Genomic DNA, 9,931 nt, shown 5'->3' with positions numbered 1-9,931 from the left:
TGCATTTTTCGAGTGATAGCTTTGCTCCAGAATATTGACACCAAGAGCTTATTGATGATATTGCGTTTGCAAAATTAGTGTGGGTGTCTTTAGTGTCCTTTCTGTTGCACGTGAGGTATAAATCGTCCGCAAAGAAGCAATGGCTGATTCCCTTATGGGCGCATAGTGTTTTGCTAAGCTCGTCGAATGCGATCAAAAACAACGTCGTTGAAAGCGGAGATCCCTGAGGTATCCCATTAAAAAGTGGATGAATTGATGAGTGTGTGCTGTTTACCCTGCTGCGTATTGATCGCGACGTCAGAAAAGATTTAATATAATTGTACATTTTTGGGCCTATTTGGAGTTCACGTAGCTTGTTTAGAACAACGTGAACACCCACTCTATCGAAAGCCTTTTCGAAATCTACTGAGAGAATAGAAAGGTGACTTTTGGATGATAGGCTTTTTGAAATGAGATGATCGATATAATAGAGTGCATCCATCGTGCTTGTCCCTGGACGAAAGCCGAATTGGTTAAGTGAAAGTGCCTTTGAGGATGTTAAATACCACATTAGCCTCTTTGACACCATTTTTTCTTGTAGCTTACTAATACAGGGAAGCAACGATATGGGGCGGTAGGAATCTACCAGCCGAGCATCTTTGTTGGGTTTCTTTACTGGGATGACCGTAGCCGTTTTAAAGGAATGTGGGATAATACCTGTATCGAAGATATTGTTGAAAAGATTGTTAAGCCGTTTTTTGAAGGTGGTTGGCGTGTTAACAAGCATGGGATACGAAATTTTGTCGTGGCCAGGGGTTGTGCCAGTGAATGACTTTAAACAGTTGTCTAATTCATTTAAAAGAAATGGGGAGTCGAGAATGCTAGATTTGTAGTTAAGGCAAATATTTACGGATTGGCCAAGGGAAGTGATTTTAGCTAAACGAAAAGTAGAGGAGAAGTTTGCGTCATTAGAGTTCGAAGACCAGAAGCCAGCAAAGGTTTCGGCGATTCCTTTGGGGTCCGTAACTATGCTAGATGCCGTTTCGATTGTATGTATATTGGAAGGTTTGTATGTGCCTACTAATTTACGCACGTTTTGCCAGATTACTGGTGTGGGAGTAGTAGGATTAATTTTCCTGGTGAAATCCGCGAAACTTTGCTGTTTAGCTTCTTTCTTAGCTTTATTAAATGCAGAGTTTGCTTTTTTATATGCTATTAGATTGTCACAACTGAAGGACTGTCTGTAAGCTCTCCAAGCATTTTGTTTAGTATCTCGTAATGCTTTTAACTCTGAGGACCACCAAGGTACAGTCCTACTAAATTGTTTGTAAGTTGTACGGGGAATAGAATTGTTTGCTGCTGAGCGTATTATCTTCTTAATACGAGCGGCTTCGGCATTAATGTTATCGGCAGGGGGAAATGAATGTGACAAATCTAGAATCCTGTCTTGAAACAATGACCATTTAGCCTTTTTGGTATTGAAAAGTGGACTTGTGCGGTGTAGAGTATACCGATCAATTGTAACCGATGTTATTGTGGGGAAGTGGTCACTATTATGCAAATCATTAATAACGTACCAGTTGCATATTGGGACGAGTTGGGAAGAGCATAGTGACAAATCAATATGAGTTAACGAGTTGTGCGTGCTGAAATGCGTGGGCGAACCATCATTAAGGATAGAGAGATTGGATGCTAAAAGAAAGTCTTCAATGATTACTCCTTTGGGGTTTTGATTTGGTGAGCCCCAAAGTGGGCTCCACGCATTCAGATCGCCAACTATTATCACTGGGTTGTTAGTTACATTTATGATGTTGAAAAGCTCAGAAGTAAGAAGATTATGTTGTGGGGGAACGTAAATAGAAATTACAGTGAATTTTACTTTAAGATTTATTTCAACTGCGACGGCAGATGAATTAATGTTGATAAGTTTATATGGTATGCTCTTGTGAATCAGTAAGGCTGTACCCTGCTTAGCAGAGGTGTTATAACTAAAATTATGAAAATGACCGTTGTATTGTTTAGGTATAGTTGGCATTGAGTTATATTTACAGTGAGTCTCTTGGAGACAAATTATCTTTGGTAATTGCTCTTTAATTAATATTTCCAAGTTCGAGTAGTTGTTATAATAACCATGAATATTCCATTGCAGAATGTTCAGCATTACAGCAACTAAGAGAAAACTTATCAATGCACTATTAAAATACATTCACTCAGTGTATCGCAAATAGTGAATTAAGAGTCGTTAGAGGTTGAGTTTGGAGTTATGTTTAATAAGTGAATATTTTCTGTGCTAAGTTGATCTTCTGTTAGATAAGAGAAGATTTGTGAGAGAGGATTAGAGGAAGAATGAAGGACAGGAGTATTTAATATGACATTGTTATGATTATTTTTGTTACTAGTGTTAACAGAGCACTCAATAAGTTGATTGTTGTTGTCGGTGGTTAAGTGTTGATTATTGATTATGATGTTATTTGCGGGAAGTGGGGAGGCGGGCTTAGAACCGGTTTTTGATATTTGCTGATCAGTGTTGTTGTCAAAGGTATTGTTGTTTAGTGGAACGTGTGCTTCAGTTACGCTCTGAGAGTCAGTAGTTACATTATAGTTAATTGTGAGTTGAGAATGATTAGAGGGGGAGGAGGAAAAGGGCGTAGAACTGGTTTTGTTATTTTGAATCTTAGATTTGTCAAGGTTTGAATGAAGATTTGAAGAGAGGGTAGTGGCGTAAGAGGCTTCACAATTAAGAGGATTATTTTGCTTAAAAATACGTCGTGCTTCAAACATACTGCATTTGTTTTGGGTTTTGATTTTTAATATTTCTTTTTGCTGTTGATACGTTGGGCAAGAGTTGGCGGAGGCAGGGTGAGGACCAAAACAATTGGCACACATGCTGCGCGTGCAGTTAGAAGGGTTGTGGGGGGGAAGGTTACAACCTGCGCAAATGGGATTACTATTGCAGTGCTTGAGTGTATGCCCTAACTTTTGGCAGCTTTTGCATCGCATTGGGTTAGGAAAATATTCCCTAACACCAAGTTTGTACCACGCAATGTCGATATATTTTGGGACTGTATAGAGATCAAATGTAAGCAAAATAGAGCCAGTGTAAACAGACTTGTTATTAACGTTTTTCGTGAATTTATATACGCCTATTACGCCCTGGTTTTTCAAATCTTCCAATATTTCTGCTTCTGGTGTTTGAATTAAATTTCTATCAAATATTGTTCCTTTAGTTGAGTTGAGATTTTGATGTAATGAAATTGACACTTTGCACAAGCCGCCGAAATTAGTTGTCTTAATGAATTTTTCAGCTACCTTTTGGTTTTTAGTTAAAATGAGAAGACTACCATCGCGAAGCATATTTACTGACTGTACCTCAGTACTAATCGAATCTAGTGCCTTTTTTTTGGCAAAAACGCTAAAATTTTCTAGTGGTTTTCCATTTTCCGCTGATTTGATAACAACAAACTTGGGTTGCAATTGGTTGGTGGTAATTGGTGGTAGTTCGGTGAAATCCAAAAATGTTGTATTTCTTTCTTTTTTCTTACGTTTGTTTTTCGGGCTGGCCAGTGAGTCGCAGTCCTGCAACACACTAAACCTATTCCCCACGAGGGGGGTGGTCGATTCATTGGATACACTACGCGTAACTATTTGTGAATTTATTTGTACGCCCGATTGAAACAAATGAATTATTTTTAGAAGCAACAAAAGAGAATAATGCGTTTAGCACTGTTTACTATTAGAAAGCTATCAACTGCACGAGCACTAAGGAAACGAGTCCGAACGAAGCGAGTGTTAGTCGATGAGACTTTCAATAAAAATTTTACTTAATTAAGTTTCCTAAATACAAATTGTATTTGTGTTGTGGGATTTTTCTCTTGAGGCATGCCACATAGCAACAACATAGTCAAAAGCCATGAAGCAAAATTAATATACAGTAGAGGCCCGCTAATCCGGATCAATTAAAACCGGCCCCTATCCGGAATATAAGGAAATCCGGATTACCAAAGACATATCAGAACTATGTATTATGAAAAAATATTTATAAATTTCTGTTTGTTTATTTTAACAAATAATACACATGTTCCAAAAAAACAAAAAAAAAAACTTAAACCAATAAAGCATAAAAGCGAATATAGTGAATGATAAACATGTGATCCGGATTAGAGAATACGGATAGAGAATGTCGGTCCGGATTACAAGGGACATAATAGAAATTTTGAGTTTTTTAACAATGTCCGGATTACAGTGGAATCCGGATTAGGCCATGTCCTGATTAGCGGGCAACTCTATAGGGAAAAAGGAATGTGAAACTACAAACTGAAAGGCACGATTTTGACTTGGATCTATTCAAATATTCAAAAAAATACATTTTATTTAAATTTTTGCACAGAAGTCAAGATTGACATATATTAGGTATAAAACATAAGTATATATTTTTGACTTCGAAAAATTTCGCCTTCAAGTTTTCGGAATTATGAAGCTATCGTTCCAAAACTTCGTCTACTGCGTAGATTGAATTTTTTCTTTCCATTTTCTAATTTTGTACAACTTCGCATCTTTGCCGAAGTGTTAAAGGCCACATCAGCGCATAACTTTGTTAATATACAGAACACTACTAGTGATCTATTTCGAAACTAGAGCGCTTTCTTATAGGGCAGCCACAGTCAGACACACAGACAAAAACAAAAACAATAGCTTAAATTGAAAATTTGCGAAATTCGACAACTCATGCAAAATTAACTGTTTTTATTTCGGCGGAGAGATGTTGCTTACACTGTCTGCACAGCAATAAAAATTCCACATAGAAACAAATGTAGACTCTAAGCGGAGGCGCAGTAAATAATTTGCGACTGACTTGAAAAACATTTAATAGCAGCACATCAAGTACCGAGTGAACCGAGAGAATTATATAAAAAGAGGGAGAGACGAAGTGAGAAAGAGAGTGAGAGTATAGTGACGAGCGATTATATAGCAACTATTATAATGTACTATATTTATCTTTCATCGGAACTTAAATACGCGCAATTGTCACTCGAGACACTCTGTCTGTAGAAGTGGATTTAATGAATACGTGATAATAGGGGCTAATTTAGGGAATTTAGACCTCTCATCAGAAGTAGAGCCGTTGCTAATCATGCTTAAATCCTTAAACAGCGAACGGTGTGTTTCATTTTCTAAGTTAAAAAAATATGTAAAAATCATTCATTTGGAATATAGACGTCGGATGAGGGCACTGACCGGGTGTACCACATAATCCCCAAAATCAAAATCCCCAAATCAAAATCCGCAAATCAAAATCCCCAAAATCAAAATCCCCAAAATCATAATCCCCAAAATCAAAATCCCCAAAATCAAAATCCCCTTTTTCTGTGTGAAATACATTGAAATTAGGTTTAAAATCGCGGCGATAAATTGGATATTCCAAGCGAAGCCAAGTCCTTCTCCACTTGGTCCTTCCAACGGAGTGGAGGTCTTCCTCTTCCTCTGCTTCCCCCGGCGGGTACTACGTCGAATACTTTTAGAGCTGGAGTGTTTTCGTCCATCCGGACAACGTGACCTAGCCAGCATAGCCGCTGTGTTTAATGGTTTCACGAATATTAAATTAAATGCAATGTGATAAATTAAAGAAAATGCAATGTGATAAATAATATGAAAAAATGCATATGGTAAAATAATTGTAGAAAAGGTAACGGTACTATTTGTATTTTTAGTCATACATATGTATATTGGTTAATGGATGACAATGTTATATTATGCTCTGATTTTCTATATTCTTTTGTTTTCTTCTCGATAACAATGCTGGTGAAAACCAAAGTTTTCTTGTTCCTTGCATATATTGTTAATTTTGTCAACCTTTGTTACATGCAGCAATAGCTCAGTGGTTAGAGTCTGCAGCTGTCATGCAAATACTATTTTTTTAGTCGCTAAATTGATGAAATACATAATTATTTTTTTCCTCGAAATCCGTCATGCGTTCTCGTCTATGTCTATATATTGTCATATATGGGTACAAATATATGTAACTACGATTTAAAACTCAACTAAAGAGCGGTTTTACTATTTTTTATATGATCTCTAATAATGTTTAATAAAAATAAAAAAATGGGGATTTTGTGACACTGCCTCAAAAAAGAGGTGGGGATTTCGTGTTAGGGGATTTTAATTTTGGGGATTTTGATTTTGGGGATTATGTGTTTGGGGTTTTTTTTCAGCTGGGGATTTTGTGTTTGGGGATTTTTTTTTGGGGGATTTTGTGGCACTCCCGCACTGACCTTAAAGGCAAACTTAAACAATATCTAGAATTATAAAAACCCTGTCTTTTACCACAAACGTATTTCTTTCGTGGTTTACTTTCTCTTCCTTTTGTCCTTAGAATCTATTAATTTTTTGGGTCAACTTAAAACACTCCGCAGTTGTTGGATAACCTCAAAAAATTATAATATTCAAAATACCTATGATATATAAGAACATAGCAATAAGAAAATGTTCCCTTTTTTCTCACCCGTGTACAAATATATGAATGTCGTTAGTTGTTAATCCTCGCTACTTGACTAAAATGGCACACAACCCTCACATTAGCATATCTGTTTCTGTATGAGCAGCTGTTACCTCGCCCCGACTCTGCCCGCCTACCGTACGCCGCACAGTGGTGCCAGAGCGGAAAAAAAGGATTTTTTTTATCATTCGAAATTTGTAACATCTTTTCAATTTAAGCTAAGAATTAATCAAATAACATTATCCGAATACTTGGGCTTGATATATTCAATGGTTTTTTGTTGGGAGAGCTTCAAAGTCCAACAAAGTATCAACGCAAAGTTACTCAGAAAAATGTGATGAATATTGCAAAGGTTAAAACTCAAAAGTTAACCATAAAATATCAATGGTAAAGTAAAGTTTTTATTTATTAAAACCAATGTTATATCGGGTGATTTTTTAAGAGCTTGATAACTTTTTTTAAAAAAAAACGCATAAAATTTGCAAAATCTCATCGGTTCTTTATTTGAAACGTTAGATTGGTTCATGACATTTACTTTTTGAAGATAATTTCATTTAAATGTTGACCGCGGCTGCGTCTTAGGTGGTCCATTCGGAAAGTCCAATTTTGGGCAACTTTTTCGAGCATTTCGGCCGGAATAGCCCGAATTTCTTCGGAAATGTTGTCTTCCAAAGCTGGAATAGTTGCTGGCTTATTTCTGTAGACTTTAGACTTGACGTAGCCCCACAAAAAATAGTCTAAAGGCGTTAAATCGCATGATCTTGGTGGCCAACTGCCCATGCATCCCGAAAAATGCACTGTTTGGTGTGGTTTGTACGCTGGTGGAATCATTGGACCGTATTTTTTCAAAGATGCTGTTGGACGCAACGTCACGGTGAATGGCGATCGCTATCGTTCGATGCTAACAAACTTTTTGTTGCCAAAAATGGAAGAACTGAACTTGGTTGACATGTGGTTTCAACAAGATGGCGCTACATGCCACACAGCTCGCGATTCTATGGCCATTTTGAGGGAAAACTTCGGAGAACAATTCATCTCAAGAAATGGACCCGTAAGTTGGCGACAAGATCATGCGATTTAACGCCTTTAGACTATTTTTTGTGGGGCTACGTCAAGTCTAAAGTCTACAGAAATAAGCCAGCAACTATTCCAGCTTTGGAAGACAACATTTCCGAAGAAATTCGGGCTATTCCGGCCGAAATGCTCGAAAAAGTTGCCCAAAATTGGACTTTCCGAATGGACCACCTAAGACGCAGCCGCGGTCAACATTTAAATGAAATTATCTTCAAAAAGTAAATGTCATGAACCAATCTAACGTTTCAAATAAAGAACCGATGAGATTTTGCAAATTTTATGCGTTTTTTTTAAAAAAAGTTATCAAGCTCTTAAAAAATCACCCGATAGATGTGATTTACATCATCTAATGTATACTTTCTTTTTCAAGATTTTTTTAATATGATGTTTTTTCATGGTCCAAAAAAATCATATATTTCACAGCTTCAACAGAATATTGTAACTATTGTGCGCAGGAGCGCGCAGGTTAGCCACTTACACAAAATAAACTTTAAAATCTCTTTAATCGATAGAAAAAAAATCAGCTGCAATTAGCTGCCAATTCATGAGTAATTAGCATTTTAATCTACTGCAACTACAACTGCGTTGTTTGTTTGCTTGATTCGTTGCTTTGTTTTTTTTTTGCCTCCTTCGCTGCTTTGTTTTTTTGCCTGCTTCGTTATTTTGTTTGTTTTTTTGATTGTTCGGTTTGTTGCTTTGTTGTTATTTTTTGGAGTTGTCTCTCGTTATACAACAACAACAAAATACTACTTTAGATGCATTATATTATTTGAACTAATGCATATTGCTTACATCAAACATTTTCGCAAATGGAGAACTGACGATCGTACCAAAAAACTGAAGGCAGATGAAAAAGCACGTATTCAAGCAGATTTGAAGTCATCCTTGGGAATAAATGTTGATGTAGTGAAGCAGGGACTGGGTACGACAAATGATGGCAATACCTCACGAAGATTTTTTGAGAATCCTGCTAAAACTGCCGATATTGCTGGCGTTTACGAATTTTTACGACCTCTTTTAAGTATTGCGTATTCACCTGTGGAATACTGCTGAGAGGAGAGAAGTAGTTAGTTAAAGTTTAGAAACACTTTGGCTGTCGAGAAATTTGCTCTAAGCAAATTTACGACCTCTTTTAAGTATTGCGTATTCACCTGTGGAATACTGCTGAAAGGAGAGATGTAGTTAGTTAAAGTTTAGAAACACTTTGGCTGTCGAGGAATTTGCTCTAAGCTTTTCTGAGTTCACATTACATAAAACAAACTAATTTTTATACTTCTACCCTCTCATTTTTCTAAGTTCCTTAATCCTTATTTTTATTGATTTTTTTTTTTTATTGAAATTGAAATGAATTTTTTGATGACTCATGCCCAGCTCTTGACAGATGCTACGGCTGCTACTATGCCGGTCTCTTTCGACCAATTCAGCGATTTTATCGCAATTTTCGATGACAGGCCTTCCGGAGCGTGGCGCATCTTCGACCACCTCTACAACAGAACGAAAACGTTGAAACCATCGTTGTGCGGTGGGTCCATAAACTGCACAAATTTTATTGACGGCTTGAGATGCATTTTTGCCTTTATCGTAGTAGTACTGTAAAATATGCCGTATTTTCTCTTTATTTTGCTCCATGTTTGCGACGCTATAACTCAGGAACGACTTAAAAGAAACGACAATCAATCAAACACGTGTTAGCGCGTGAAATAAGCTTTCCAAAAAGGTATAACATGACCCGATGCGACGCGCTTTCAGCGTCAACTAGCGAAAATATCGCAATACTTTTTTGACAACCAATATATGCATATACATACATACATATGTATATGCAGTGTCAGCTAAGTCCTATGCGATTGAGCCTTATTTGTTGTAGTTAATTGCTATCAATGCAACATGCACTAGCTTCCGCTTACTATTTACATATATGTACATAAGTATATAAATTGTGCAAAAGCAGCCACTCAGCCTAAGTGCAAGCAGAGGCAGGCATATCACGCAGACACAACGGTTTTTTACATGAGTACGTGCAAATGTTGCCGTATTTTATTTGACCATCACAAGCTAATAGCTAAATCATGGAAAAATAAAACGCACTAAGTTTTATACTTATACGATACGCACTTAGATTTCATATATGTATACATACATATGGATGTATATACAATTTAGTTTGAAATTTCAAATTTCTAAACGGAATATTAATATACTATACAAATATATTTATTTTATTTATTTTAGGTCTACAATACAAAAAACTGAAAACAAATGTTCACATTTGTCTTAAGTTTAACTCTATACTCTTCCAAAAATCGGTAATTTTTCTTTGAGGTTTCTCGAAAATGCCAACTACTTTTTTTCGCAAAAACTTAGCTATTGTGAATGAAAAAAGCA

This window comes from Bactrocera neohumeralis, chromosome 4 (genome assembly GCF_024586455.1).
Source record: "Bactrocera neohumeralis isolate Rockhampton chromosome 4, APGP_CSIRO_Bneo_wtdbg2-racon-allhic-juicebox.fasta_v2, whole genome shotgun sequence".
Lineage (NCBI taxonomy): Eukaryota > Metazoa > Arthropoda > Insecta > Diptera > Tephritidae > Bactrocera > Bactrocera neohumeralis.
This window is presented reverse-complemented; position numbering follows the sequence as displayed.